A 27,880-nucleotide genomic window follows, 5' to 3' on the forward strand; every position below is an offset into this window, starting at 1 on the left:
CCAAGCACCCTTAACTTGTGGAGTTCTGATAGAATCCGTTGCATTGGTGCTGGTATGATTGCTCATGTTTCATTCTGCGCTGCAAATACATACACATTTTCTCCCTCCATCCCCCCTCCCGTCATTTGTTTCCTTCTGCGTGCACTCTGCATCTCTCCTTCTCGTTCTAATAACGATTAAAATGCCCCTGCTTCTTGACTCACATTTGCGTATAAACCAGTGGACCCTAGTTCCAGTCGCGCGTAACGTCGAACGACCCGTCTAAAAAAAAATTAGTGCGACACAACAACTTCCCAGGAGGTCACCCATCCGAGTACTACTCTCGCCCAAGCACACTTAACTGCGGAGTTCTGATGTGATCCGATGCATTAGTGCTGGTATGATCGCACCTATTTAATTTTGCGCTGCAAATACATAAATTCCTTCCCCTTTCTTCCCCCACCCGTCATTTGTTTCCTTGTGCGTGCGCACTGTACCTCTCTTTCTCGTTCAAATATCAAGTAAAATGCCACGGTGCCGTGACTCACATTTGCGAATAAATCTGCAGACCATAATTAAAGTCGCGCGTAACGTCGAACGACACATCTGAAAAAAAGAAAATGGGAGCAACACGAGAACTTCCCAGGAGGTAACCCATCATTGTACTACTTTCCCCAAAGCACACATAACTGCGGAGTTCTGATGGGATCCGGTGCATTTGTGCTGGTGTGACCGCACATGTGTAATTTCGTGCTGAAAATACATACACTCCTTCTTCCCTCCCCCCCTCCCATCATTTGTTTCCTTGTGGGTTCACACTGCACCTCTCCTTCTCGTTCTAATATCGATTAAAATGCCCCTGATTCTTGACTCACATTTGCGTATAAACTAGCGGACCATAGTTCCAGTCGCGCGTAACGTCGAACAACCCATCTGAAAAAAAATTGTTGTGATACGAGGACTTCCCAAGAGATCACCCATCCGAGTACTACTCTCGCCCAAGCACACTTAACTGCAGAGTTATGATGGGATCCAGTGCATTAGTGCTGGTATGATGCCACTTGTTTAATTTTTTGCTTCAAATACATACACTCTTTCTCTTTTCTTCCTCATCCCGTCATTTGTTTCCTTGTGCGTGCGCACTGCACCTCCTGTACTCGTTCTAATATCAAGTAAAATGCCACGGCGCCGTGACTCACATTTGCGAATAAACCTGCGGACCATAAATCAAGTCGCGCGTAACGTCGAAAGAATCATATGAAAAAAAAAATGGCTGCAACACGAGAACTTCCCATGAGGTAACCCATCATTGTACTACTTTCGCCAAAGCACACTTAACTGCGAAGTTCTGATGGGATCCGGTGCATTTGTGCTGGTGTGACCGCACCTGTTTAATTTCGTGCTGAAAATACATACACTCCTTCTTCCCTCCCTCCCACCCATCATTTGTTTCCTTGTGCGTTCACACTGCAACTCTCCTTCTCGTTCTAATATCGATTAAAATGCCCCTGATTCTTGACTCACATTTGCGTATAAACCAGCGGACCATAGTTCCAGGCGCGCGTAACGTCGAACGACCCATCTGAACAAAAATTGTTGCGATATGAGGACTTCCAAAGAGGTCACCCATCCGAGTACTACTCTCGACCAAGCACAGTTAACTGCAGATTTCTGATGGGATCCAGTGCATTAGTGCTGGTATGATGCCACTTGTTTAATTTTGCGCTTCAAATACATACACTCCTTCTCTTTTCTTCCTCATCCCGTCATTTGTTTCCTTGTGTGTGCGCACTGCACCTCCTGTACTCGTTCTAATATCAAGTAAAATTCCACGGCGCCGTGACTCACATTTGCGAATAAACCTGCGGACCATAAATCAGCACGAAATGAAACAGGTGCAATCATACCAGCACTAATGCAACGGATTCTATCAGAACTCCGTAGGTAAGGGTGCTTGGGCGAGAGTAGTACTAGCATGGGTTACCTCCTGCGAAGTCCTTATATTTCACCCATTTTCTTGTGAAATCCTCGTGTCGCACCAATTTTTTTTCAGACGGGTCGTTCGACGTTACGCGCGTCTGGAACTAGGGTCCCCTAGTTTATACGCAAATGTGAGTCAAGAAGCAGGGGCATTTTAATCGATATTAGAACGAGAATGAGAGGTGAAGTGTGAACGCACAAGGAAACAAATTACGGGAGGGGGAAGAAAGGAGAAGGAGTGTATGTATTTGCAGCGCAGAATTAAAAGGGTGCGATCATACCAGCACTAATGCACCGGATCCCATCAGAACTCCGCAGTTAAGTGTGCTTGGGCGAGAGTAGTACTCGGGTGGGTGACCTCCTGGGAAGTCTTTGTGTCGCACAAATTTATTTTCAGACGGGTCGTTCGACGTTACGGGCGACTTGAACTAGGGTCCGCTGGTTTATACGCAAATGTGAATCAAGAAGCATAGGCATTTTAATCGATATTAGAACGAGAAGGAGAGGTGCAGTGTGAACGCACAAGGAAACAATTGATGGGAGGGGGAGGGAAGGAGAAGGAGTGTATGTATTTTCAGCACGAAATGAAATAGGTGCGATCATACCAGCACTAATGCAACGGATTCTATCAGAACTCCGTAGGTAAGGGTGCTTGGACGAGAGTAGTACTAGCATGGGTTACCTCCTGCGAAGTCCTTATATTTCACCAATTTTCTTGCGAAGTCCTCGTGTTGCACCCATTTTTTTTTTTCAGATGTGCCGTTCGACGTTACGCGCGACTTTAATTATGGTCCGCAGATTTATTCGCAAATGGGAGTCACGGCGCCGTGACATTTTACTTGATATTTGAACGAGAACGAGAGGTGCAGTGCGCACGCACAAAAAAACAAATGACGGGAGGGGGAAGAAAGGGGAATGACTTTATGTATTTGTAGCGCAAAATTAAACAGTTGCGATCATACCAGCACTAATGCACCGGATCCCATCAAAACTCCGCAGTGAAGTGTGCTTGGGCGAGATTAGTACTCGGATGGGTGACCTCCTGGGAAGTCCTCGTGTCGCACCAATTTTTTTTTAGACGGGTCGTTCGACGTTACGCGCGTCTGGAACTAGGGTCCGCTGGTTTATACGCAAATGTGAGTCAAGAAGCAGGGGCATTTTAATCGATATTAGAACGAGAATGAGAGGTGAAGTGTGAACGCACAAAGAAACAAATGACGGGAGGGGGAAGAAAGGAGAAGGAGTGTATGTATTTGCAGCGCGAAATTAAACAGGTGCGATCATACCAGCACTAAAGCTCCGGATCCCATCAGAACTCCGCAGTTAAGTGTGCTTGGGCGAGAGTAGTACTCGGATGGGTGACCACTTGGGAAGCCCTCGTGTTGCACCTATTTTTTTTCGGATGGGTTGTTCGACGTTACGCGCGAATGGAATTATAAACCGCAGGTTCATTTGCAAAGGTGAGTCACGGTGCCGGGACATATTACTTGATATTAGAACGAGAAATAGAGATGCAGAGTGCACGCACAAGGAAACAAATGATGGGAGGGGGGATGGAAGGAGAAAGAGTGTATGTATCTGTAGTGCAGAATGAAACATGAGGGATCATACCAGCACTAATGCAACGGATTCTATCAGAACTCCGCAGTTAAGGGTGTTTGGGCGAGAAAAGTACTCGGATGCGTGACCTCCTGCGAAGTCCTTATATTTCACCCATCTTCTTGGGAGGTCCTCGTGTTGCACCCATCTTTCTGCAGATGATTCTTTCGACGTTACGCGCGACTTGATTTATGGTCCGTAGGTTTATTCGCAAATGTGAGTCACAGCGTCGTGACATTTTACTTGATATTAGAACGAGTACGGGAGGTGCAGTGCGCACGCACAAGGAAACAAATGACGGGAGGAGGAAGAAAAGATTAGGAGTGTATGTATTTGAAGCGCAAAATTAAACAAGTGGCATCATACCAGCACTAATGCACTGGATCCCATCAGAACTCTGCAGTTAAGTGTGCTTGGGCGAGAGTAGTACTCGGATGGGTGACCTCTTGAGAAGTCCTCGTATCGCAACAATTTTTCTTCAGATAGGTCGTTCGACATTACGCGCGTTTGGAACTATGGTCCGTTGGTTTATACGCAAATGTGAGTCAAGAATCAGGGGCATTTTAATCGATATTAGAACGAGAAGGAGAGGTGCAATGTGAACGCAAAAGGAAACAAATGATGGGAGGGCGGGAGGGAAGAAGGAGTGTATGTATTTTCAGCACGAAATTAAACAGGTGCGGTCACACCAGCACAAATGCACCGGATCCCATCAGAACTCCGCAGTTAATTGTGCTTTGGCGAAAGTAGTACAATTATGGGTTACCTCCTGGGAAGTTCTCGTGTTGCACCCATTTTTTTTTTTCAGTTGTGCCGTTCGACATTACGCGCGACTCTAATTATGGTCCGCAGATTTATTCGCAAATGTGAGTCACGGCGCCGTGGCTTTTTTCTTGATATTTGAACGAGAATGAGAGGTTCAGTGCGCACGCACAAGGAAACAAATGACGGGAGGGGGAAGAAAGGAGAAGGAGTTTATGTATTTGCAGCGCGAAATTAAACAGGTGCGATCATACCAGCACTAATGCACCGAATCCCGTCAGAACTCCGCAGTTAAGTGTGCTTGGGCGAGAGTAGTACTCGGATGGGTGACCTCCTAGGAAGTCCTCGTGTCGCACTAATTTTTTTTTTAGACGGGTCGTTCGACGTTACGCGCGACTGGAACCTGGGTCCACTGGTTTATACGCAAATGTGAATCAAGAAGCAAGGGCATTTTAATCGATATTAGAACGAGAATGAGAGATGCAGAGTGCACGCACAAGGAAACAAATGACGGGAGGGGAGATGGAGGGAGAAAAAGTGTATGTATTTGCAGCGCAGAATGAAACATGAGCAATCATACCAGCACCAATGCAAGGGATTCTATCAGAACTCCGCAAGTTAAGGGTGCTTGGGCGAGAGTAGCACTAGGATGGGTGACCTCCTGCGAAGTCCTTATATTTCACCCATTTTCTTAGGAAGTCCTCGTGTTGCACCCATTTTTTTGCAGATGATTCTTTCGACGATACGCGCGACTGGAACTATGGTCCTCAGGTTTATTCGCAAATGTGAGTCACGGCACCGTAGGATTTTACTTGATATTAGAACGAGCATGGTAGGTGCAGTGCGCACGCACAAGGAAACAAATGACGGCAGGGGGAAAAAAGGAGAAGGAGTTTATGTATTTGCAGCGCGAAATTAAATAGGTGCGATCATACCAGCACTAATACACCGGATCCCATCAGAACTCCGCAGTTAAGTGTGCTTGTGCGAGAGTAGTACTCGGATGGGTGACCTCTTGGGAAGTCCTCGTATCGCACCAATTTTTTTTCAGACGGGTCGTTCGACGTTGCGCGCGTCTGGAACTAGGGTCCGCTGGTTTATACGCAAATGTGAGTCAAGAAGCAGGGGCATTTTAATCGATATTAGAACGAGAATGAGAGGTGAAGTGTGAACGCACAAGGAAACAAATGACGGGAGGGGGAAGAAAGGAGAAGGAGTGTATGTATTTGCAGCGCGAAATTAAACATGTGCGATCATACCAGCACTAAAGCCCCGGATCCCATCAAAACTCCGCAGTTAAGTCTGCTTGGGCGAGAGTAGTACTCGGATGGTTGACCACTTGGGAAGCCCTCGTGTTGTACCTATTTTTTTTCGGATGGGTTGTTCGACGTTACGCGCGAATGGTATAAACCGCTGGTTCATTGCAGAGGTGAGTCACGGTGCCGGGGCATATTACTTGATATTAGAACGAGAAATAGAGATGCAGAGTGCACGCACAAGGAAACAAATGACGGGAGGGGGGATGGAATGAGAAAGAGTGTATGTATTTGCAGTGCAGAATGAAACATGAGGGATCATACCAGCACTAATGCAACGGATTCTATCAGAACTCCGCAGTTAAGGGTTCTTGGGCGAGAAAAGTACTCGGATGGGTGACCTCCTGCGAAGTCCTTATATTTCACCCATTTTCTTGGGAGGTCCTCGTGTTGCACCCATCTTTTTGCAGATGATTCTTTCGACGTTACGCGCGACTTGATTTATGGTATGCAGGTTTATTCGCAAATGTGAGTCACGGCGCCGTGGCATTTTACTTGATATTAGAACGAGTACGGGAGGTGCAGTGCGCATGCACAAGGAAACAAATGACGGGAGGAGGATGAAAAGAGAATGAGTGTATGTATTTGAAGCGCAAAATTAAACAAGTGGCATCATACCAGCACTAATGCACTGGATCCCATCAGAACTCTGCAGTTAAGGGTGTTTGGGCGAGAGTAGTACTCGGATGGGTGACCTCTTGGGAAGTCCTCGTATCGCAATAATTTTTTTTCAGATGGGTCGTTCGACGTTACGCGTGACTGGAACTATGGTCCGCTGGTTTATACGCAAATTTGAGTCAAGAATCAGGGGCATTTTAATCGATATTCGAACGAGAAGGAGAGTTGCAGTGTGAACGCACAAGGAAACAAATGATGGGAGGGGGGGAGGGAAGAAGGAGTGTATGTATTTTCAGCACGAAATTAAACAGGTGCGGTCACACCAGCACTAATGCACCGGATCCCATCAGAACTCCGCAGTTAAGTGTGCTTTGGCGAAAGTAGTACAATGATGGGTTACCTCCTGGGAAGTTCTCGTGCTGCACCCATTTTTTTTTTTCAGATTTGCCATTCGACGTTACGCGCGATTTAATTATGGTCCGCAGATTTATTCGCAAATGTGAGTCACGGCGCCGTGGCATTTTACTTGATATTTGAACGAGAACGAGAGGTGCAGTGCGCACACACAAGGAAACAAATGACGGGAAGGGGAAGAAAGGAGAAGGAGTTTATGTATTTGCAACGCAAAATTAAACAGGTGCGATCATACCAGCACTAATGCACCGGATCCCATTAGAACTCCGCAGTTAAGTGTGCTTGGGTCCGAGTAGTACTCGGATGGGTGACCTCTTGGGAAGTCCTCGTATCGCAACAATTTTTTTTCAGATGAGTCATTCGACGTTACGAGCGACTGGAACTATGGTCCGCTAGTTTATATGCAAATGTGAGTAAAGAATCAGGGGCATTTTAATCGATATTAGAACGAGAAGGAGAGGTGCAGTGTGAACGCACAAGGAAACAAATGGTGGGAGGGGGGGAGGGAAGAAGGAGTGTATGTATTTGTAGCGCGAAATTAAACAAGTGCGATCATACCAGCACAAATGCACCGGATCCCATCAAAACTCCGCAGTTAAGTGTGCTTTGGCGAAAGTATTACAATGATGGGTTACCTCGTGGGAAGTTCTCGTGTTGCACCCATTTTCTTTTTTTTAGATGTGCTGTTCAACGTTATGCGCGACTTTAATTATGGTCCGCAGATTTAATCACAAATGTGAGTCACGGTGTCGTGGCATTTTACTTGATATTTGAATGAGAACGAGAGGTGCAGTGTGCACGCACAATGAAACAAATAACGGGTGGGGGAAGAAAGGAGAAGGAGTTTATGTATTTGCAGCGCAAAATTAAACAGGTGCGATCATACCAGCACTAATGCACCGGATCCCATCAGAACTCCGTAGTTAAGTGTGCTTGGGTGAGAGTAGTACTCGGATGGGTGACCTCTTGGGGAGTCCTCGTGTCGCACTAATTTTTTTTTCAGACGGGTCGTTCGACGTTACGCGCGACTGGAACTAGGGTCCACTGGTTTATACGCAAATGTGAGTCAAGAAGCATGAGCATTTTAATCGATATTAGAACGAGAAGGAGAGATGCAGAGTGCACGCACAAGGAAACAAATGACGGGAGGGAGGATGGAGGGAGAAAAAGTGTATGTATTTGCAGCGCAGAATGAAACATGAGCAATCATACCAGCACCAATGCAACGGATTCTATCAGAACTCTGCAAGTTAAGGGTGCTTGGGCAAGAGTAGCACTAGGATGGGTGACCTCCTGCGAAGTCCTTATATTTCACCCATTTTCTTAGGAAGTCCTCGTGTTCCACCCATTTTTTTGTAGATGATTTTTTCGACGATACGCGCGACTGAAACTATGGTCCTCAGGTTTATTCGCAAATGTGAGTCACGGCACCTTAGCATTTTACTTTATATTGAAACGAGCACGGGAGGTGCAGTGCGCACGCACAAGGAAACAAATGACGGCAGGGGGAAGAAAGGAGAAGGAGTTTATGTATTTGCAGAGCGGAATTAAACGGGTGCGATCATACCAGCACTAATGCACCGGATCCCATCAGAACTCTGCAGTTAAGTGTGCTTTGGCAAGAGTAGTACTCGGATTGGTGAACACTTGGGAAGTCCTCGTGTCGCACCAATTTTTTTTCGGACTGGTCTTTCGACGTTACGCGTGACTGGAACTAGGGTCCGCTGGTTTATACGCAAATGTGAGTCAAGAAGCAGGGGTATTTTAATCGATATTAGAACAAGAAGGAGACGTGCAGTGTGAACGCACAAGGGAACAATTGATGGGAGGGGGAGGGAAGGAAAAGGAGTGTATGTATTTTCAGCAAGAAATGAAACAGGTGCGATCATACCAGCCCTAATGCAACGGATTCTATCAGAACTCCGTAGGTAAGGGTGCTTGGGCGAGAGTAGTACTAGCATGGGTTACCTCCTGCGAAGTCCTTATATTTCACCCATTTTCTTGTGAAGTCCTTGTGTTGTACCCATTTTTTTGCAGATGATTCTTTCGACGTTACGCGCGACTTGAATTATGGTCCTCAGGTTTATTCGCAAATGTGAGTCACGGCGCCGTGGCATTTTACTTGATATTAGAACGAGAACGAGAGGTACAGTGCGCACGCACAAGGAAACAAATGACGGGAGGGGGAAGAAAGGGGAATGAGTTTATGTAATTATAGCGCAAAATTAAACGGGTGCGATCATACCAGCACTTTTGCACCGGTTCCCATCAGAACTCCGCAGCTAAGTGTGCTTGGGCGAGAGTAGTACTCTGATGGGTGACCTCTTGGGAAGTCCTCGTGTCGCACTAATTTTTTTTTCAGACGGGTCGTTCGACGTTACGCGCGACTGGAACTAGGGTCCACTGGTTTATACGCAAATGTGAGTCAAGAAGCAGGGGTATTTTAATCGATATTAGAATGAGAAGGAGAGATGCAGAGTGCACGCACAAGGAAACAAATGACGGGAGGGGGGATGGAGGGAGAAAAAGTGTATGTATTTAATGCGCAGAATGAAACATGAGCAATCATACCAGCACCAATGCAACGGATTCTATCAGAACTCCGCAAGTTAAGGGTGCTTGGGCGAGAGTAGCACTAGGATGGGTGACCTCTTGCGAAGTCCTTATATTTCACGCATTTTCTTAGGAAGTCCTCGTGTTCCACCCATTTTTTTGCAGATGATTCTTTCGACGTTACGAGTGACTTGTATTATGGTCCTCAGGTTTATTCGCAAATGTGAGTCACGGCGCCGTAGCATTTTACTTTATATTAGAACGAGCACGGGAGGTGCAGTGCGCACGCACAAGGAAACAAATGGAGGGAGGGGGAAGAAAGGAGAATGAGTTTATGTATTTGCAGCACGAAATTAAACAGGCACGATCATAACAGCTCTTATGCACCAGATCCCATCAGAACTCCGCAGTTAAGTGTGCTTGGGCGAGATTAGTACTCGGATGGGTGACCTCCTAGGAAGTCCTCGTGTCGCACCAATTTTTTTTTAAACGGGTCGTTCGACGTTACGCACTTCTGGAACTAGGGTCCGCTGGTTTATACGCAAATGTGAGTCAAGAAGCAGGGGCATTTTAATCGATATTAGAACGAGAATGAGAGGTGAAGTGTGAACGCACAAGGAAACAAATTACGGGAGGGGGAAGAAAGGAGAAGGAGTGTATCTATTTGCAGCGCGAAATTAAATAGGTGTGATCATACCAGCACTAAAGCCCCGGATCCCATCAAAACTCCGCAGTTAAGTGTGCTTGGGCGAGGGTAGTCCTCGGATGGGTGACCACCTGGGAAGCCCTCGTGTTGCACCTATTTTTTTTCGGATGGGTTTTTCGACGTTACGCGCGAATGGAATTATAATCCGCTGGTTCATTTGCAAAGGTGAGTCACGGTGCCGGGGCATATTACTTGATATTAGAACGAGAAAGAGAGATGTAGATTGCACGCACAAGGAAACAAATGACGGGAGGGGGGATGGAAGGAGAAAGTGTGTATGTATTCGCAGTGCAGAATGAAACATGAGGGATCTTACCAGCACTAATGCAACGGATTCTATCAGAACTCCGCAGTTAAGGGTGCTTGGGCGAGAAAAGTACTCGGATGGGTGACCTCCTGCGAAGTCCTTATATTTCACCCATTTTCTTGGGAGGTCCTCCTGTTGCACCCATCCTTTTGCAGATGACTCTTTCGACGTTACGCGCGACTTGATTTATGGTCCGCAGGTTTATTTACAAATTTGAGTCACGGCGCCGTGGCATTTTACTTGATATTATAACGAGCACGGGAGGTGCAGTGCGAATGTACAAGAAAACAAATGACGGGAGGGGGAAGAAAGGAGAAGGAGTTTATATATTTGCAGCGCGGAATTAAAAGGGTGCGATCATACCAGCACTAATGCACCGGATCCCATCAGAACTCCGCAGTTAAGTGTGCTTGGGCGAGAGTAGTACTCGGGTGGGTGACCTCCTGGGAAGTCCTTGTGTCGCACAAATTTATTTTCAGACGGGTCGTTCGACGTTACACGCGACTTGAACTAGGGTCCGCTGGTTTATACACAAATGTGAATCAAGAAGCAGGGGCATTTTAATCGATATTAGAACGAGATGGAGAGGTGCAGTGTGAACGCATAAGGAAACAATTGATGGGAGGGGGAGGGAACGAGAAGGAGTGTATGTATTTTCAGCACGAAATGAAACAGGTGCGATCATACCAGCACTAATGCAACGGATTCTATCAGAACTCCGTAGGTAAGGGTGCTTGGGCGAGAGTAGTACTAGCATGGGTTACCTCATGCGAAGTCCTTATATTTCACCCATTTTCTTGTGAAGTCCTCGTGTTGCACCCATTTTTTTGCAGATGATTCTTTCGACGTTACGCGCGACTTGTATTATGGTCCTCAGGTTTGTTCGCAAATGTATGTCATGGCGCTGTAGCATTTTACTTGATATTAGAACGAGAACGGGAGGTGCAGTGCGCACGCACAAGGAAACAAATGATGGGAGGGGGAAGAAAGGGGAATGAGTTTATGTATTTGCAGCGCAAAATTAAACAGGTGCGATCATACCAGCACTAATGCACCGAATCCCATCAGAACTCCGCTGTTAAGCGTGCTTGGGCGAGACTAGTACTCGGATGGGTGACCTCCTGGGAAGTCCTCGTGTCGCACAAATTAAACAGGTGCGATCTTACCAGCACTAAAGCCCCGGATCCCATCAGAACTACGCAGTTAAGTTTGCTTGGGCGAGAATAGTACTCGGATGGGTGACCAATTGGGAAGCCCTCGTGTTGCACCTATTTTTTTTTGGATGGGTTTTTCGACGTTACGCGCGAATGGAATTATAAACCGCTGGTTCATTTGCAAAGGTGAGTCACGGTGCGGGGGCATATTACTTGATATTAGAATGAGAAAGAGAGATGCAGAGTGCACGCACAAGGAAACAAATGACGGGAGAAGGGATGGAAGGAGAAAGAGTGTATGTATTTGCATTGCAGAATGAAACATGAGGGATCATACTAGCACTAATGCAACAGATTCTATCAGAACTCCGCAGTTAAGGGTGCTTGGGCGAGAGTAGTACTCGGATGGTTGACCACTTCGGAAGTCCTCGTGTTGCACCCATTTTCTTGGGAGGTCCTCGTGTTGCACCCATCTTTTTGCAGATGATTCTTTCGACGTTACGCGCGACTTGATTTTTGGTCCGCAGGTTTATTCGCGCGTAACGTCGAACGGCACATCTGAAAAAAAGAAAATGGGTGCAACATGAGAACTTCCTAGGAGGTAACCCATCATTGTACTACTTTCGCCAAAGCACACTTAACTGCGGAGTTCTGATGGGATCCGGTGCATTTGTGCTGGTGTGACCGCACCTGTTTAATTTCGTGCTGAAAATACATACACTCCTTGTTCCCTCCCCCCCTCCAATCATTTGTTTCCTTGTGCGTTCACACTGCATCTCTCATTCTCGTTTTAATATCGATTAAAATGCCCTGATTCTTGACTCACATTTGCATATAAACCAACGGACCATAGTTCCAGTCGCACGTAACGTCGAACGACCCATCTGAAAAAAAATTGTTGCGATACGAGGACTTCCCAAGAGGTCACCCATCCGAGTACTACTCTCGCCCAAGCACGCTTAACTGCAGAGTTCTGATGGGATCCAGTGCATTAGTGCTGGTATGATGCCACTTGTTTAATTTTGCACTTCAAATACATACACTCCTTCTTTTTTCTTCCTTCTCCCGTCGTTTGTTTCCTTGTGCGTTCGCTCTGCACCTCCCGTACTCGTTCTAATATCAAGTAAAATACCACGGTGCCGTGACTCACATTTGCGAATAAACCTGCGGACCATAAATCAAGTCGCGCGTAACGTCGAAAGAATCATCTGCAAAAAGATGGGTGCAACACGACGACCTCCCAAGAAAATGCGTGAAATATAAGGACTTCGCAGGTGGTCACCCATCCGAGTACTTTTCTCGCCCAAGCACCTTTAACTGCGGAGTTCTGATAGAATCCGTTGCATTAGTGCTGGGATGATCCCTCATGTTTCATTGTGCACTGCAAATACATACACTCTTTCTCCTCCCATCCCCCCTCCCGTCATTTGTTTCCTTGTGCGTGCACTCTGCATCTCTCTTTCTCGTTCTAATATCAAGTAATATGCCCCGGCACCGTGACTCACCTTTGCAAATGAACCAGCGGTTTATAATTCCATTCGCGCGTAACGTCGAACAACCCATCCGAAAAAAAATAGGTGGAACACGAGGGCTTCCCAGGTGGTCACCCATCCGAGTACTACTCTCGCCCAAGCACACTTAACTGCGGAGTTCTGATGGGATCCGGGGCTTTAGTGCTGGTATGATCGCACCTCTTTAATTTCGCACTACATACACTCCTCCTTTCTTCCCCCTCCCGTCATTTGTTTCCTTGTGCGTTCACACTTTACCTCTCATTCTCGTTCTAATATCGATTAAAATGCCTCTGCTTCTTGACTCACATTTGCGTATAAACCAGCGGACCCTAGTTCCAGACGAGCGTAACGTCGAACGACCAGTCTGAAAAAAAATTGGTGCGACACGAGGACTTCCCAGGAGGTCAACCATCCGAGTACTAATCTCGCCCAAGCACACTTAACTGCGGAGTTCTGATGGGATCCAGGGCTTTAGTGCTGGTATGATCGCACCTGTTTAGTTTCGCGCTGCAAATTCATACACTCCTTCTCTTTTCTTTCCCCTCCCGTCATTTGTTTCCTTGTGCGTGCGGGCTGCACCTCCCGTTCACGTTCTAATATCAAGTAAAATGCTACAGCGCCGTGACTCACATTTGCGAATAAACCTGAGGACCATAATTCAAGTCGTGCGTAACGTCGAAAGAATCATCTGCAAAAAAATGGGTGCAACAAAAGGACTTCACAAGAAAATGGGTGAAATATAAGGACTTCGCAGGAGGTAACCCATGCTATTACTACTCTCGCACAAGCACGCTTACCTACGGAGTTCTGATAGAATCCGTTGCATTAGTGCTGGTATGATCGCACCTGTTTCATTCTGCGCTGCAAATAGAAACAATTTTTATCCTTCCCTCCCCCTCCCATCAATTGTTTCCTTGTGCGTTCACACTGCACCTCTCCTTCTCGTTCTAATATCGATTAAAATGCCCCTGCTTCTTGACTCACATTTGCGTATAAACCAGCGGACCCTAGTTCCACTCGCGCGTAACGTCGAATGACCCGTCTGAAAAAAAATTGGTGCGACACGAGGACTTCCCAAGAGGTCACCCATCCGAGTACTACTCTCGCCCAAGCACACTTAACTGCGGAGTTCTGACGGGATCCGGTGCATTAGTGCTGGTATGATCGCACCCGTTTAATTCTGCGCTGCAAATACACAAACTCCTTCTCCTTTCTTCCCCCTCCCGTCATTTGTTTCCTTGTGCGTGCGTATTGCACCTCCCGTGCTCGTTCTAATATCAAGTAAAATGCTACGGTGCCGTGACTCACATTTGCGAATAAACCTGAGGACCATAATTCAAGTCGCGCGTATCGTCGAAAGAATCATCTGCAAAAAAATGGGTGCAACACGAGGACTTCCTAAGAAAATGGGTGAAATATAAGGACTTCGCAGGAGGTCACCCATCCTAGTGCTACTCTCGCCCAAGCACCCTTAACTTGCGGATTTCTGATAGAATCTGTTGCATTCGTGCTGGTATGATTGCTCATGTTTCATTCTGCGCTGCAAATACATACACTTTTTCTCCCTCCATCCCCCCTCCCGTCATTTGTTTCATTGTGCGTGCACTCTGCATCTATCCTTCTCGTTCTAATATCGATTAAAATGCCCCTGCTTCTTGACTCACATTTGCGTATAAACCATTGGACCCTAGTTCTAGTCGCGCGTAACGTCGAACGACCTGTCTCAAAAAAAAATTAATACGACACGAGGACTTCCCAGGAGGTCACCCATCCGAGTACTACTCTCGCCCAAGCACACTTAACTGCAGAGTTCTGATGGGATCCGGTGCATTAGTGCTGGTATGATAGCAACTGTTTAATTTTGCGCTGCAAATACATAAACTCCTTCACCTTTATTCCCCCTCCCGTCATTTGTTTCCTTGTGCGTGCGCACTGCACCTCTCGTTGTCGTTCAAATATCATGTAAAATGCCACGGCGCCGTGACTCACATTTGCGAATAAATCTGCGGACCATAATTAAAGTCGCGCGTAACGTCGAACTGCACATCTGAAAAAAATAAAATGGGTGCAACACGAGAACTTCCCAGGAGGTAACCCATCATTGTACTACTTTCGCCAAAGCACACTTAACTACGGAGTTCTGAGGGGATCCGGTGCATTTGTGCTGGTGTGACCGCACCTGTTTAATTTCGTGCTGAAAATACATACACTCCTTCTTCCCTCCCCCCTCCCGTCATTTGTTTCCTTTTGCGTGCACTCTGCATGTCTCCTTCTCGTTCTAATATCAATTAAAATGCCCCTGCTTCTTGACTCACATTTGCGTATAAACCAGCGGACCCTAGTTCAAGTCGCGCGTAACGTCAAATGACCCGTCTGAAAAAAAAAATTAGTGCGACACGAGGACTTCCCAAGAGGTCACCCATCCGAGTACTACTCTCGCCCAAGCACACTTAACTGCGGAATTCTAATAGGATCCGGTGCATTAGTGCTGGTATGATCGCACCTGTTTAATTTCGCACTGCAAATACACAAACTCCTTCTCCTTTCTTCTCCCTCCCGTCATTTGTTTCCTTGTGCGGGTGCACTGCACCTCCTGTGTTCGTTCTAATATCAAGTAAAATGCTATGATGCCGTTACTAACATTTGCAAATAAACATGAGGACCATAATTCAAGTCGCGCGTATCGTCGAAAGAATCATCTGCAAAAAAATGGGTGCAACACGAGGACTTCCTAAGAAAATGGGTGAAATATAAGGACTTCGCAGGAGGTCACCCATCCTAGTGCTTCTCTCGCCTAAGCACCCTTAACCTGCGGAGTTCTGATAGAATCCGTTGCATTGGTGCTGGTATGATTGCTCATGTTTCATTCTGCGCTGCAAATACATACACTTTTTCTCCCTCCATCCCCCCTCCCGGCATTTGTTTCCTTTTGCGTGCACTCTGCATGTCTCCTTCTCGTTCTAATATCGATTAAAATGCCCATGCTTCTTGACTCACATTTGCGTATGAACCAGGGGGCCCTAATTCCAGTTACGCGTAACGTCGAACGACCCGTCTAAAAAAAAATTAGTGCGACACGAGGACTTCCCAGGAGGTCACCCATCCGAGTACTACTCTCGCCCAAGCACACTTAACTGCAGAGTTCTGATGGGATCCGGTGCATTAATGCTGGTATGATCGCACCTGTTTAATTTTGCGCTGCAAATACATAAACTCATTCCCCTTTGTTCCCCCTCCCGTCATTTGTTTCCTTGTGCGTGCGCACTGCACCTCCCGTGCTCGTTCTAATATCAAGTAAAATGCTACGGTGCCGTGACTCACATTTGCGAATAAACCTGACGACCATAATTCAAGTCGCACGTATCGTCGAAAGAATCATCTGCAAAAAAATAGGTGCAACACGAGGACTTCCTAAGAAAATGGGTGAAATATAAGGACTTCGCCGGAGGTCACCCATCCTAGTGCTTCTCTCGCCTAAGCACCCTTAACCTGCGGAGTTCTGATAGAATCCGTTGCATTGGTGCTGGTATGATTGCTCATGTTTCATTCTGCGCTGCAAATACATACACTTTTTCTCCCTCCATCCCCCCTCCCGTCATTTGTTTCCTTGTGCGTGCACTCTGCATCTCTCCTTCTCGTTCTAATATCAATTAAAATGCCCCTGCTTCTTGACTCACATTTGCGTATAAACCAGCGGACTCTAGTTTCAGTCGCGCGTAACGTCGAACGACCCGTCTGAAAAAAAAAATTAGTGCGACACGAGGACTTCCCAAGAGGTCACCCATCCGAGTACTACTCTCGCCCAAGCACACTTAACTGTGGAATTCTAATGGGATCCGGTGCATTAGTGCTGGTATGATCGCACCTGTTTAAGTTTGCACTGCAAATACACAAACTCCTTCTCATTTCTTCCCCCTCCCGTCATTTGTTTCCTTGTGCGTGCACACTGCACCTCTCGTTCTCGTTCTAATATCAAGTAAAATGCTACGGTGCCGTGACTCACATTTGCGAATAAACCTGACGACCATAATTCAAGTCGCGCATATCGTCGAAAGAATCATCTACAAAAAAATGGGTGCAACACGAGGACTTCCTAAGAAAATTGGTGAAATATAAGGACTTTGCAGGAGGTCACCCATCCTAGTGCTACTCTCGTCCAAGCACCCTTAACTTGCGGAGTTCTGATAGAATCCGTCGCATTGGTGCTGGTATGATTGCTCATGTTTCATTCTGCGCTGCAAATACATTCACTTTTTCTCCCTCCATCCCCCCTCCCGTCATTTGTTTCCTTTTGCGTGCACTCTGCATCTCTCCTTCTCGTTCTAATATCGATTAAAATGCCCATGCTTCTTGACTCACATTTGCGTATAAACCAGGGGGCCCTAGTTCCAGTTACGCGTAACGTCGAACGACCCGTCTAAAAAAAAAATTAGTGCGACACGAGGACTTTCCAGGAGGTTACCCATCCGAGTACTACTCTCGCCCAAGCACACTTAACTGCGGAGTTCTGATGGGATCCGGTGCATTAGTGCTGGTATGATCGCACCCGTTTAATTCCGCGCTGCAAATACATAAACTCCTTCTCCTTTCTTCCCCCTCCCGTCATTTGTTTCCTTGTGCGTGCGCCCTACACCTCTGTGATCGTTCTAATATCAAGTAAAATTCTACGGTGCCGTGACTCATATTTGCGAATAAACCTGAGGACTATAATTCAAGTTGAGCGTATCGTCGAAAGAATCATCTACAAAAAAATGGGTGCAACACGAGGACTTCACAAGAAAATGGGTGAAATATAAGGACTTCGCAGGAGGTAACCCAGGCTAGTACTACTCTCGCCCAAACACCCTTACCTACGGAGTTCTGATAGAATCCGTTGCATTAGTGCTGGTATGATCGCACCTGTTTCATTTTGTGCTGAAAGTACATACACTCATTCTCCTTCCCTCCCCCTCCCATCAATTGTTTCCTTGTGCGTTCACACTGCACCTCTCTTTCTCGTTCTAATATCGATTAAAATGGGTGCAACACGAGGACTTCACAAGAAAATGGGTGAAATATAAGGACTTCCCAGGTGGTCACCCATCCGAGTAATACCATCGCCCAAGCACACTTAACTGCGGAGTTCTGCTGGGATCCAGAGCTTTAGTGCTGGTATGATCGCACCTGTTTAATTTCGCGCTGCAAATACATACACTCCTTCTCCTTTCTTCCCCCTCCCGTCATTTGTTTCCTTGTGCGTTCACACTTCACCTCTCTTTCTCGTTCTAATATCGATTAAAATACCCCTGCTTCTTGACTCACATTTGCGTATAAACCAGCGGACCCAAGTTTCAGTCCTGCGTAACGTCGAACGACCCGTTTGAAAAAAAATTGGCGCAACACGAGGACCTCCCAAGAAAATGGGTGAAATATAAGGATTTCGCAGGAGGGCACCCATCCGAGTATTTTTCTCGCCCAAGCACCCTTAACTGCGGAGTTCTGATAGAATCCGTTGCATTAGTGCTGGTTTGATCCCTCATGTTTCATTCTACACAGCAAATACATACACTCTTTCTCCTCCCATCCACCCTCCCGTCATTTGTTTCCTTGTGCGTGCACTCTGCATCTCTCTTTCTCGTTCTAATATCAAGTTATATGCTCCGGCACCGTGACTCACCTTTGCAAATGAACCAGCAGTTTATAATTCCATTCGCGCGTAACGTCGAACAACCCATCCAAAAAAAAATAGGGGCAACACGAGGGCTTCCCAGGTGGTCACCCATCTGAGTACTACTCTCGCCCAAGCACACTTAACTGCGGAGTTCTGATGGGATCCGGGGCTTTAGTGCTGCTATGATCGCACCTCTTTAATTTCGCGCTGCAAATACATACACTCCTCCTTTCTTCCCCCTCCCGTCATTTGTTTCCTTGTGCGTTCACACTTCTCCTCTCATTCTCGTTCTAATATCGATTAAAATGCCCCTGCTTCTTGACTCACATTTGCGTATAAACCAGCGGACCCTAGTTCCAGACACGGGTAACGTCGAACGACCAGTCTGAAAAAAAATTTGTGCGACACGAGGACTTCCCAAGAGGTCAACCATCCGAGAACTAATCTCACCCAAGCACACTTAACTGCGGAGTTCTGATGGGATCCGGGGCTTTAGTGCTGGTATGATCGCACCTATTTAGTTTCTCGCTGCAAATACATACACTACTTCTCTTTTCTTCCCCCTCCCGTCATTTGTTTCCTTGTGCGTGCGCGCTGCACCTCCCGTTCTTGTTCTAATATCAAGTAAAATGCTACAGCGCCGTGACTCACATTTGCGAATAAACCTGAGGACCATAATTCAAGTCGCGCGTAACGTCGAAAGAATCATCTGCAAAAAAATGGGTGCAACACGAGGACTTCACAAGAAAATGGGTGAAATATAAGGACTTCGCAGGAGGTAACCCAGGCTATTACTACTCTCGCCCAAGCACCCTTAACTACGGAGTTCTGATAGAATCCGTTGCATTAGTGCTGGTATGATCGCACCTGTTTCATTCTGCGCTGCAAATACATACACTTTTTCTCCTTCCCTCCCCCTCCCATCAATTGTTTCCTTGTGCGTTCACACTGCACCTCTCCTTCTCGTTCAAATATCGATTAAAATGCCCCTGCTTCTTGACTCACATTTGCGTATAAACCAGCGGACCCTAGTTCCAGTCGCGCGTAACGTCGAACGACCCGTCTGAAAAAAAATTGGTGCGACACGAGGACTTCCCAGGAGGTCACCCATCCGAGTACTAATCTCGCCCAAGAACACTTCACTGCGGAGTTCTGATGGGATCCGGTACATTAGTGCTGGTATGATCGCACCTGTTTAATTTTGCGCTGTAAATACATAAACTCATTCCCCTTTCTTCCCCCTCCCGTCATTTGTTTCCTTGTGCGTGCGCACTGCACTTTCCGTTCTCGTTCTAATATCAAGTAAAATGCTACAGCGCCGTGACTCATATTTGCAAATAAACCTGAGGACCATAATTCAAGTCGCGCGTAATGTCGAAAGAATCATCTGCAAAAAAATGGGTGCAACACGAGGACTTCACAAGAAAATGGGTGAAATATAAGGACTTCGCAGGAGGTAACCCATGCTAGTACTACTCTCGCCCAAGCACCCTTACCTACGGAGTTCTGATAGAATCCGTTGCATTAGTGCTGGTATGATCGCACCTGTTTAATTTCGCACTGCAAATACATACACTCCTTCTCCTTTCTTCCCCCTCCCGTCATTTGTTTCCTTGTGCGTGCGCACTGCACCTCTCGTTCTCGTTCAAATATCGATTAAAATGCCCTTGCTTCTTGACTCACAATTGCGTAGAAACCAGCGGACCCCAGTTCCAGTTGAGCGTAACGTCGAACGACCCGTCTGAAAAAAAATTGGTGCGACACGAGGACTTCCCAGGAGGTCACCCATACGAGAACTACTCTCGTCCAAGCACACTTAACTGCGGAGTTCTGATGGGATCCGGTGCATTAGTGATGGTATGATCGCACCCGTTTAATTCCGCACTGCACCTACCGTGCTCGTTCTAATATCAAGTAAAATGCTACGGTGCTGTGACTCACATTTGCGAATAAATATGAGAACCATAATTAAAGTCCCGCGTATCGTCGAAAGAATCATCTGCAAAAAAATTGGTGAAATATAAGGACTTCGCAGGAGGTCACCCATCCTAATGCTACTCTCGCCCAAGCACCCTTAACTTACGGAGTTCTGATAGAATCCGTTGTATTGGTGCTGGTATGATTGCTCATGTTTCATTCTGCGCTGCAAATACAAACACTTTTTCTCCCTCCATCCCCCCTCCCGTCATTTGTTTCCTTGTGCGTGCACTCTGCATCTCTCCTTCTCGTTCTAATATCGATTAAAATGCCCCTGCTTCTTGACTCACATTTGCGTAAAAACCAGTGGACCCTAGTTCCAGTCGCGCGTAACGTCGAACGACCCGTCTAAAAAAAAAATTAGTGCAACACGAGGACTTCCCAGGAGGTCACTTATCCGAGTACTACTCTCACCCAAGCACACTTAACTGCGGAGTTCTGATGGGATCCGGTGCATTAGTGCTAGTATGATCGCACCTGTTTAATGTTGCGCTGCAAATACATAAATTCCTTCTCCTTTCTTCCCCCTCCCGTCATTTGTTTTCTTGTGCGTGCGCACTGCACCTCCCGTGCTCGTTCTAATATCAAGTAAAATGCTACGGTGCCGTGACTCACATTGGCGAATAAACTTGAGGACCATAATTCAAGTCGCGCGTAACGTCGAAAGAATCATCTGCAAAAAAATGGGTGCAACACGAGGACTTCCTAAGAAAATAGGTGAAATATAAGGACTTCGCATGAGGTCACCCATCCTAGTGCTACTCTCGCCCAAGCACCCTTAACTTGCGGAGTTCTGATAGAATCCGTTTCATTGGTGCTGGTATGATCGCTCATGTTTCATTCTGCGCTGCAAATACATACACTCTTTCTCCCTCCATCCCCTCTCCCGTCATTTGTTTCCTTGTGCGTGCACTCTGCATCTCTCCTTCTTGTTCTAATATCAAGTAAAATTCCCTGGCATCGTGACTCACCTTTGCGAATGAACCAGCGGTTTATAATTGCATTCGCGCGTAACGTCGAACGATCCATCCGAAAAAAAATGGGTGCAACACGAGGACTTCCCAGGCGGTCACCAATTCGAGTACTACTCTCGCCCAAGCACACTTAACTGCTAAGTTCTGATGGGATACGGTGCATTAGTGCTGGTATGATGGCACCTATTTAATTTCGCGCTGCAAATACGTACACTCCTTCTCCTTTTTTCCCCTTCCCGTCATTTGTTTCCTTGTGTGTGTGCACTGCACCTCTCGTTCTCGTATAAATATCAAGTAAAATGCCACGGCGCAGTGACTCACATTTTCGAATAAATCTGCGGACTATAATTAAAGTCGCGCGTAACGTCGAATGGCACATCTGAAAAAAAAAATGGGTGCAACACGAGAACTTCCCAGGAGGTAAGCCATCCTTGTACTACTTTCGCCAAAGCACACTTAACTGCGGAGTTCTGATCGGATCCGGTATATTTGTGCTGGTGTGATAGCACCTGTTTAATTTCGTGCTGAAAATACATACACTCCTTCTCCTTCCCTCCCCCCTCCCATCATTTGTTTCCTTGTGCGTTCACACTGCACCTTTTTTTCTCGTTCTAATATCGATTAATATGCCCCTGCTTCTTGACTCACATTTGCGTATAAACAAGTGGACCATAGTTCCAGTTGCGCGTAAAGTCGAACGACCCGTCTGAAAAAAAATTTGTGCGACACTAGAACTTCCCAAGAGGTCACCCATCCCTCTCACCCAAGCACACTTAACTGCAGAGATATGATGGGATCCGTTGCATTAGTGCTGGTATGATCGCAACCGTTTAATTTTGCGTTGCAAATACATAAACTCCTTCTCCTTTCTTCCCCCTCCCGTCATTTGTTTCCTTGTGCGTGCGCACTGTACCTCCCGTGCTCATTTTAATATCAAGTAAAATGTTACGACGCCGTGACTCACATTTGCGAATAAACCTGAGGACCAAAATTCAAGTCGCGCGTAACGTCGAAAGAATCATCTGCAAAAAAATGGGTGCAACACGAGAACTTTCCAAGTGGTCACCCATCCGAGTACTACTCTCGCCCAAGCACACTTAACTGCGGAGTTATGATTGGATCGGTTGTATTTGTGCTGGTGTGACGGCACCTGTTTAATTTTGTGCTGAAAATACATACACTCCTTCTTCCCTCCCCCCCTCCCATCATTTGTTTCCTTGTGCATTCACACTGCACCTCTCCTTTTCGTTCTAATATCGATTAAAATACTACAGATTCTTGACTCACATTTGCGTATAAACCAGCGGATTATAGTTCAAGTCGCGCGTAACGTCAAACGACCCGTCTGAAAAAAAATTGGTGCGACACGAGGACTTCCCAAGAGGTCACCCATCCGAGTACAACTCTCGCCCAAACACACTTAACTGCGGAGTTCTGATGGGATCCGGTGCATTAGTGCTGGTGTGACCACACCCGTTTAATTCCGCGTTGCAAATACATAAACTCCTTCTCCTTTCTTCCCCCTCCCGTCATTTGTTTCCTTGTGCGAGCGCACTGCACCTCTCGTTCTCGTTCAAATATAAAGTAAAATACCACAGCGCCGTGACTCACATTTGCGAATAAATCTGCGGACCATAATTAAAGTCGCGCGTAACGTCGAATGGCACATCCGAAAAAAAGAAAATGGGTGCAACACGAGAACTTTCCAGGAGGTAACCCATCATTGTACTACTTTCACCAAAGCACACTTAACTGCGGAGTTCTGATGGGATCCGGTGCATTTGTGCTGGTGTGACCGCACCTATTTAATTTCGTGCTGAAAATACATACACTCCTTCTTCCCTCCCCCCCTCCCATCATTTGTTTCCTTGTGCGTTCACACTGCACCTCTCCTTCTCGTTCTAATATCAATTAAAATGTCCCTGATTCTTGACTCACAATTGCGTATAAACCAGCGGACCATAGTTCCAGTCGTGCGTAACGTTGAACGACCCGTCTGAAAAAAAATTGGTGCGACACGAGGACTTCCCAGGTGGTCACCAATCCGAGTACTACTCTCGCCCAAGCACAATTAACTGCAGAGTTCTGATGGGATCCAGTGCATTAGTGCTGGTATGATGCCACTTGTTTAATTTTGCGCTTCAAATACCTACACTCCTTTTCTTTTCTTCCTCATCCTGTCATTTGTTTCCTTGTGTGTGCGCACTGCACCTCCCGTACTCGTTCTAATATCAAGTAAAATGCCACGGCGCCGTGACTCACATTTGCGAATAAACCTGCGGACCATAAATCAATTCGCGCATAACGTCAAAAGAATCATCTGCAAAAAGACGGGCGCAACACGAGGACCTCCCAAGAAAATGGGTGAAATATAAGGACTTCGCAGGAGGTCACCCATCCGAGTACTTTTTTCACCCAAGCACCCTTAACTGCGGAGTTCTGATAGAATCCGTTGCATTAGTACTGGTATGATCCCTCATGTTTCATTCTGCACTGCAAATACATACACTTTTTCTCCTTCCATCCCCCCTCCCGTCATTTGTTTCCTTGTGCGTGCACTCTGCATCTCTCTTTCTCGTTCTAATATCAAGTAATATGCCCCGGCACTGTGACTCACCTTTGCAAATGAACCGACGGTTTATAATTCCATTCGCGCGTAACGTCGGAGAACCCATTCGAAAAAAAATAGGTGCAACACGAGGGCTTCTCAAGTGGTCACCCATCCGAGTACTACTCTCGCCCAAGCACACTTAACTGCGGAGTTCTGATGGGATCCGGAGCTTTAGTGCTGGTGTGATCGCACCTGTTTAATTTCGCGCTGCAAATACATACACTCCTTCTCCTTTCTTCCCCCTCCCGTCATTTGTTTCCTTGTGCGTTCACACTTCACCTCTTATTCTCGTTCTAATATCGATTAAAATGCCCCTGCTTCTTGACTCACCTTTGCGTATAAACCACCGGACCCTAGTTCCAGACGCGCGTAATGCCGAACGACCCGTCTGAAAAAAAATTTGTGCGACACGAGGACTTCCCAGGAGGTCACCCATCCGAGTACTACTCTCGCCCAAGCACACTTAACTGCGGAGTTCTGATGGGATCCGGTACATTAGTGCTGGTTTGATTGCACCCTTTTAATACCACGCTGCAAATACATAAACTCTTTCTCCTTTCTTCCCCCTCCCGTCATTTGTTTCCTTGTGCGTGCGCACTGCACCTCCCGTGCTCGTTCTAATATCAAGTAAAATGCTACGGTGCCGTGACTCACATTTGCGAATAAAGCTGAGGACCATAATTCAAGTTGCGCGTATCGTCGAAAGAATCATCTGCAAAAAAATAGGTGCAACACGAGGACTTCCTAAGAAAATGGGTGAAATATAAGGACTTCACAGGAGGTCACCCATCCTAGAGCTACTCTCGCCGAAGCACCCTTAACTTGCGGAGTTCTGATAGAATCCGTCGCATTGGTGCTGGTATGATTGCTCATGTTTCATTCTGCGCTGCAAATACATACACTTTTTCTCCCTCCATCCCCCCTCCCGTCATTTGTTTCCTTGTGCGTGCACTCTGCATCTCTCCTTCTCGTTCTATTATCGATTAAAATGCCCCTGCTTCTTGACTCACATTTGCGTATAAACCAGTGGACCCTAGTTCCAGTCGCGCGTAACCTCGAACGACCCGTCTGAAAAAAAAAATTAGTGTGACACAAGGACTTCCCAGGAAGTCACCCATCCGAGTACTACTCTCACCCAAGCACACTCAACTGCAGAGTTCTGATGGGATCCAGTGCAGTAGTGCTGGTATGATGCCACTTGTTAAAATTTTGCACTTCAAATATATACACTCATTCTCTTTTTTTCCTCATCCCGTCATTTGTTTCCTTGTACGTGCGCACTGCACCTTCTGTACTCGTTCTAATATCAAGTAAAATGCCACGGCGCCGTGACTCACATTTGTGAATAAATCTGCGGACCATAAATCAAGTCGCGCGTAACGTCGAAAGAATCATCTACAAAAAGATGGGTGCAACACAAGGACCTCCCAAGAAAATGGGTGAAATTATAAGGACTTCGCAGGAGGTCACCCATCCGAGTACTTTTCTCGCCCAAGCACCCTTAACTGCGGTGTTCTGATAGAATCCGTTGCATTAGTACTGGTATGATCCCTCATGTTTCATTCTGCACTGCAAATACATACACTCATTCTCCTCCCATCCCCCCTCCCGTCATTTGTTTCCTTGTGCGTGCACTCTGCATCTCTCTTTCTCGTTCTAATATCAAGTAATATGCCCTGGCACCGTGACTCACCTTTGCAAATGAACCAGCGGTTTATAATTCCCTTCGCGCGTAACGTCGAACAACCCATCCGAAAAAAAATAGGTGCAACACGAGGGCTTCCCAGGTGGTCACCGATCTGAGTACTACTCTCGCCCAAGCACACTTAACTGCGGAGTTCTGATGGGATCCGGGGCTGTAGTGCTGGTATGATCGCACCTGTTTAATTTCGCGCTGCATATACATACACTCCTTCTCCTTTCTTCCCCCTCCCATCATTTGTTTCCTTGTGCGTGCGCACTGCACCTCTCGTTCTCGTTCAAATATTAAGTAAAATGCCACGGCGCCGTAACTCACATTTGCGAATAAATCTGCGGACCATAATTAAAGTCGCGCGTAACGTCGAACGGCACATCTGAAAAAAAGAAAATGGGTGCGACACGAGAACTTCCCAGGAGGTAACCCATCATTGTACTACTTTCGCCAAAGCACACTTAACTGCGGAGTTCTGATGGGATCCGGTGCATTTGTGCTGGTGTGACCGCACCAGTTTAATTTCGTGCTGAAAATACATGCACTCCTTCTTCCCTCCCCCCCTCCCATCATTTGTTTCCTTGTGCGTTCGCACTGCACCTCTCCTTCTCGTTTTAATATCGATTAAAATGCCCCTGATTCTTGACTAACATTTGCGTATAAACGAGCGGACCATAGTTCCAATCGCGCGTAACGTCGAACGACCCATCTGAAAAAAAATTGTTGCGATACGAGGACTTCCCAAGAGGTCATCCATCCGAGTACTACTCTCGCCCATGCACACTGAACTGCAGGGTTCTGATGGGATCCAATGCATTAGCGCTGGTATGATGCCACTTGTTTAATTTTGCACTTCAAATAGATACACTCCTTCTCTTTTCTTCCTCCTCCCGTCATTTGTTTCCTTGTGCGTGCGCACTGCACCTCCCGTACTCGTTCAAATATCAAGTAAAATGCAACGGCGCCGTGACTCACATTTGCGAATAAACCTGCGGACCATAAATCAAGTCGCGCGAAACGTCAAAAGAATCATCTGTAAAAAGATGGGTGCAACACGAGGACCTCCTAAGAAAATGGGTGAAATTATAAGGACTTCGCAGGAGGTCACCCATCCGAGTACTTTTCTCGCCCAAGCACCCTTAACTGCGGTGTTCTGATAGAATCCGTTGCATTAGTGCTGGTATGATCCCTCATGTTTCATTCTGCACTGCAAATACATACACTCTTTCTCCTCCCATCCCCCATCCCGTCATTTGTTTCCTTGTGCGTGCACTCTGCATCTCTCTTTCTCGTTCTAATATCAAGTAATATGCCCTGGCACCGTGACTCACCTTTGCAAATGAACCAGCGGTTTATAATTCCCTTCGCGCGTAACGTCGAACAACCCATCCGAAAAAAAATAGGTGCAACACGAGGGCTTCCCAGGTGGTCACCATTCCGAGTACTACTCTCGCCCAAGCACACTTAACTGCGGAGTTCTGATGGGATCCGGGGCTGTAGTGCTGGTATGATCGCACCTGTTTAATTTCGCGCTGCAGATACATACACTCCTTCTCCTTTCTTCCCCCTCCCATCATTTGTTTCCTTGTGCGTGCGCACTGCACCTCTCGTTCTCGTTCAAATATCAAGTAAAATACCACGGCGCCGTGACTCACATTTGAGAATAAATCTGCGGACCATAATTAAAGTCGCGCGTAACGTCGAACGGCACATCTGAAAAAAAGAAAATGGGTGCAACACGAGAACTTCCCAGGAGGTAACCCATCATTGTACTACTTTCGCCAAAGCACACTTAACTGCGGAGTTCTGATGGGATCCGGTGCACTAGTGCTGGTGTGACCGGACCAGTTTAATTTCATGATGAAAATACATACACTCATTCTTCCCTCCCCCCCTCCCATCATTTGTTTCCTTGTGCATTCACACTGCACCTCTCCTTCTCATTCGAATATCGATTAAAATGCCCGTGATTCTTGACTCACATTTGCGTATAAACCAGCGGACCATAGTTCCAGTCGCGCGTAACGTCGAACGACCAATCCGAAAAAAAATTGTTGCGATACGAGGACTTCC

General features: G+C 46.6%; 9 non-coding genes and 42 pseudogenes across 9 annotated transcripts; 20 read left to right on the forward strand and 31 right to left on the reverse strand.

Annotated features, from left to right (window-relative positions):
- Nucleotides 1-272: 272 nt before the first annotated feature.
- Nucleotides 273-391, reverse strand: LOC148243498 (5S ribosomal RNA; annotated as a pseudogene).
- A 209-nt stretch (nucleotides 392-600) lies between these two features.
- Nucleotides 601-719, reverse strand: LOC148243499 (5S ribosomal RNA; annotated as a pseudogene).
- Nucleotides 720-1,249: 530 nt separating this feature from the next.
- Nucleotides 1,250-1,368, reverse strand: LOC148243500 (5S ribosomal RNA; annotated as a pseudogene).
- An 858-nt stretch (nucleotides 1,369-2,226) lies between these two features.
- LOC148243501 (5S ribosomal RNA) lies at nucleotides 2,227-2,345 on the forward strand. The gene has a single exon (XR_015815481.1). It is a non-coding gene; the product is annotated as a 5S ribosomal RNA (ribosomal RNA).
- A 562-nt stretch (nucleotides 2,346-2,907) lies between these two features.
- On the forward strand, nucleotides 2,908-3,026 carry LOC148243502 (5S ribosomal RNA; annotated as a pseudogene).
- Nucleotides 3,027-3,231: 205 nt separating this feature from the next.
- Nucleotides 3,232-3,350, forward strand: LOC148243503 (5S ribosomal RNA). The gene has a single exon (XR_015814569.1). It is a non-coding gene; the product is annotated as a 5S ribosomal RNA (ribosomal RNA).
- Nucleotides 3,351-3,911: 561 nt separating this feature from the next.
- Nucleotides 3,912-4,029, forward strand: LOC148243504 (5S ribosomal RNA; annotated as a pseudogene).
- A 204-nt stretch (nucleotides 4,030-4,233) lies between these two features.
- Nucleotides 4,234-4,352, forward strand: LOC148243505 (5S ribosomal RNA; annotated as a pseudogene).
- A 208-nt stretch (nucleotides 4,353-4,560) lies between these two features.
- On the forward strand, nucleotides 4,561-4,679 carry LOC148243506 (5S ribosomal RNA; annotated as a pseudogene).
- A 562-nt stretch (nucleotides 4,680-5,241) lies between these two features.
- LOC148243507 (5S ribosomal RNA) lies at nucleotides 5,242-5,360 on the forward strand. The gene has a single exon (XR_015814654.1). It is a non-coding gene; the product is annotated as a 5S ribosomal RNA (ribosomal RNA).
- A 205-nt stretch (nucleotides 5,361-5,565) lies between these two features.
- Nucleotides 5,566-5,684, forward strand: LOC148243508 (5S ribosomal RNA; annotated as a pseudogene).
- A 557-nt stretch (nucleotides 5,685-6,241) lies between these two features.
- On the forward strand, nucleotides 6,242-6,359 carry LOC148243509 (5S ribosomal RNA; annotated as a pseudogene).
- Nucleotides 6,360-6,563: 204 nt separating this feature from the next.
- Nucleotides 6,564-6,682, forward strand: LOC148243510 (5S ribosomal RNA; annotated as a pseudogene).
- A 207-nt stretch (nucleotides 6,683-6,889) lies between these two features.
- On the forward strand, nucleotides 6,890-7,008 carry LOC148243511 (5S ribosomal RNA; annotated as a pseudogene).
- A 204-nt stretch (nucleotides 7,009-7,212) lies between these two features.
- On the forward strand, nucleotides 7,213-7,331 carry LOC148243512 (5S ribosomal RNA; annotated as a pseudogene).
- A 209-nt stretch (nucleotides 7,332-7,540) lies between these two features.
- Nucleotides 7,541-7,659, forward strand: LOC148243513 (5S ribosomal RNA; annotated as a pseudogene).
- Nucleotides 7,660-8,221: 562 nt separating this feature from the next.
- LOC148243514 (5S ribosomal RNA) lies at nucleotides 8,222-8,340 on the forward strand (annotated as a pseudogene).
- A 559-nt stretch (nucleotides 8,341-8,899) lies between these two features.
- Nucleotides 8,900-9,018, forward strand: LOC148243515 (5S ribosomal RNA; annotated as a pseudogene).
- Nucleotides 9,019-9,580: 562 nt separating this feature from the next.
- LOC148243516 (5S ribosomal RNA) lies at nucleotides 9,581-9,699 on the forward strand (annotated as a pseudogene).
- A 205-nt stretch (nucleotides 9,700-9,904) lies between these two features.
- LOC148243517 (5S ribosomal RNA) lies at nucleotides 9,905-10,023 on the forward strand (annotated as a pseudogene).
- A 560-nt stretch (nucleotides 10,024-10,583) lies between these two features.
- On the forward strand, nucleotides 10,584-10,702 carry LOC148243518 (5S ribosomal RNA). Its single transcript, XR_015814685.1, has one exon. It is a non-coding gene; the product is annotated as a 5S ribosomal RNA (ribosomal RNA).
- Nucleotides 10,703-11,261: 559 nt separating this feature from the next.
- On the forward strand, nucleotides 11,262-11,380 carry LOC148243519 (5S ribosomal RNA; annotated as a pseudogene).
- Nucleotides 11,381-11,386: 6 nt separating this feature from the next.
- Nucleotides 11,387-11,505, forward strand: LOC148243520 (5S ribosomal RNA; annotated as a pseudogene).
- Nucleotides 11,506-11,961: 456 nt separating this feature from the next.
- Nucleotides 11,962-12,080, reverse strand: LOC148243521 (5S ribosomal RNA; annotated as a pseudogene).
- A 203-nt stretch (nucleotides 12,081-12,283) lies between these two features.
- LOC148243522 (5S ribosomal RNA) lies at nucleotides 12,284-12,401 on the reverse strand (annotated as a pseudogene).
- A 561-nt stretch (nucleotides 12,402-12,962) lies between these two features.
- Nucleotides 12,963-13,081, reverse strand: LOC148243523 (5S ribosomal RNA). The gene has a single exon (XR_015815378.1). It is a non-coding gene; the product is annotated as a 5S ribosomal RNA (ribosomal RNA).
- Nucleotides 13,082-13,277: 196 nt separating this feature from the next.
- Nucleotides 13,278-13,396, reverse strand: LOC148243524 (5S ribosomal RNA; annotated as a pseudogene).
- A 559-nt stretch (nucleotides 13,397-13,955) lies between these two features.
- Nucleotides 13,956-14,074, reverse strand: LOC148243525 (5S ribosomal RNA). The gene has a single exon (XR_015815801.1). It is a non-coding gene; the product is annotated as a 5S ribosomal RNA (ribosomal RNA).
- A 562-nt stretch (nucleotides 14,075-14,636) lies between these two features.
- On the reverse strand, nucleotides 14,637-14,755 carry LOC148243526 (5S ribosomal RNA; annotated as a pseudogene).
- Nucleotides 14,756-14,964: 209 nt separating this feature from the next.
- LOC148243527 (5S ribosomal RNA) lies at nucleotides 14,965-15,083 on the reverse strand (annotated as a pseudogene).
- A 205-nt stretch (nucleotides 15,084-15,288) lies between these two features.
- On the reverse strand, nucleotides 15,289-15,407 carry LOC148243528 (5S ribosomal RNA; annotated as a pseudogene).
- A 561-nt stretch (nucleotides 15,408-15,968) lies between these two features.
- Nucleotides 15,969-16,087, reverse strand: LOC148243529 (5S ribosomal RNA). Its single transcript, XR_015814651.1, has one exon. It is a non-coding gene; the product is annotated as a 5S ribosomal RNA (ribosomal RNA).
- Nucleotides 16,088-16,650: 563 nt separating this feature from the next.
- LOC148243530 (5S ribosomal RNA) lies at nucleotides 16,651-16,769 on the reverse strand (annotated as a pseudogene).
- Nucleotides 16,770-17,331: 562 nt separating this feature from the next.
- On the reverse strand, nucleotides 17,332-17,450 carry LOC148243531 (5S ribosomal RNA). Its single transcript, XR_015815195.1, has one exon. It is a non-coding gene; the product is annotated as a 5S ribosomal RNA (ribosomal RNA).
- A 498-nt stretch (nucleotides 17,451-17,948) lies between these two features.
- Nucleotides 17,949-18,067, reverse strand: LOC148243532 (5S ribosomal RNA; annotated as a pseudogene).
- A 560-nt stretch (nucleotides 18,068-18,627) lies between these two features.
- On the reverse strand, nucleotides 18,628-18,746 carry LOC148243533 (5S ribosomal RNA; annotated as a pseudogene).
- Nucleotides 18,747-18,948: 202 nt separating this feature from the next.
- On the reverse strand, nucleotides 18,949-19,067 carry LOC148243534 (5S ribosomal RNA; annotated as a pseudogene).
- A 559-nt stretch (nucleotides 19,068-19,626) lies between these two features.
- On the reverse strand, nucleotides 19,627-19,745 carry LOC148243535 (5S ribosomal RNA; annotated as a pseudogene).
- A 559-nt stretch (nucleotides 19,746-20,304) lies between these two features.
- LOC148243536 (5S ribosomal RNA) lies at nucleotides 20,305-20,423 on the reverse strand (annotated as a pseudogene).
- Nucleotides 20,424-20,889: 466 nt separating this feature from the next.
- LOC148243537 (5S ribosomal RNA) lies at nucleotides 20,890-21,008 on the reverse strand (annotated as a pseudogene).
- Nucleotides 21,009-21,569: 561 nt separating this feature from the next.
- On the reverse strand, nucleotides 21,570-21,688 carry LOC148243538 (5S ribosomal RNA; annotated as a pseudogene).
- Nucleotides 21,689-21,895: 207 nt separating this feature from the next.
- LOC148243539 (5S ribosomal RNA) lies at nucleotides 21,896-22,014 on the reverse strand (annotated as a pseudogene).
- An 845-nt stretch (nucleotides 22,015-22,859) lies between these two features.
- LOC148243540 (5S ribosomal RNA) lies at nucleotides 22,860-22,978 on the reverse strand (annotated as a pseudogene).
- Nucleotides 22,979-23,187: 209 nt separating this feature from the next.
- Nucleotides 23,188-23,306, reverse strand: LOC148243541 (5S ribosomal RNA; annotated as a pseudogene).
- Nucleotides 23,307-23,510: 204 nt separating this feature from the next.
- Nucleotides 23,511-23,629, reverse strand: LOC148243542 (5S ribosomal RNA; annotated as a pseudogene).
- Nucleotides 23,630-24,189: 560 nt separating this feature from the next.
- Nucleotides 24,190-24,308, reverse strand: LOC148243543 (5S ribosomal RNA). The gene has a single exon (XR_015814313.1). It is a non-coding gene; the product is annotated as a 5S ribosomal RNA (ribosomal RNA).
- Nucleotides 24,309-24,513: 205 nt separating this feature from the next.
- On the reverse strand, nucleotides 24,514-24,632 carry LOC148243544 (5S ribosomal RNA; annotated as a pseudogene).
- A 1,244-nt stretch (nucleotides 24,633-25,876) lies between these two features.
- On the reverse strand, nucleotides 25,877-25,995 carry LOC148243545 (5S ribosomal RNA; annotated as a pseudogene).
- A 209-nt stretch (nucleotides 25,996-26,204) lies between these two features.
- LOC148243546 (5S ribosomal RNA) lies at nucleotides 26,205-26,323 on the reverse strand (annotated as a pseudogene).
- Nucleotides 26,324-27,207: 884 nt separating this feature from the next.
- Nucleotides 27,208-27,326, reverse strand: LOC148243547 (5S ribosomal RNA; annotated as a pseudogene).
- Nucleotides 27,327-27,535: 209 nt separating this feature from the next.
- LOC148243548 (5S ribosomal RNA) lies at nucleotides 27,536-27,654 on the reverse strand (annotated as a pseudogene).
- Nucleotides 27,655-27,880: the final 226 nt, after the last annotated feature.

This window comes from Carica papaya, chromosome 8 (genome assembly GCF_054855325.1).
Source record: "Carica papaya isolate Zhongbai chromosome 8, ASM5485532v1, whole genome shotgun sequence".
NCBI classification, from domain to species: Eukaryota; Viridiplantae; Streptophyta; class Magnoliopsida; order Brassicales; family Caricaceae; genus Carica; species Carica papaya.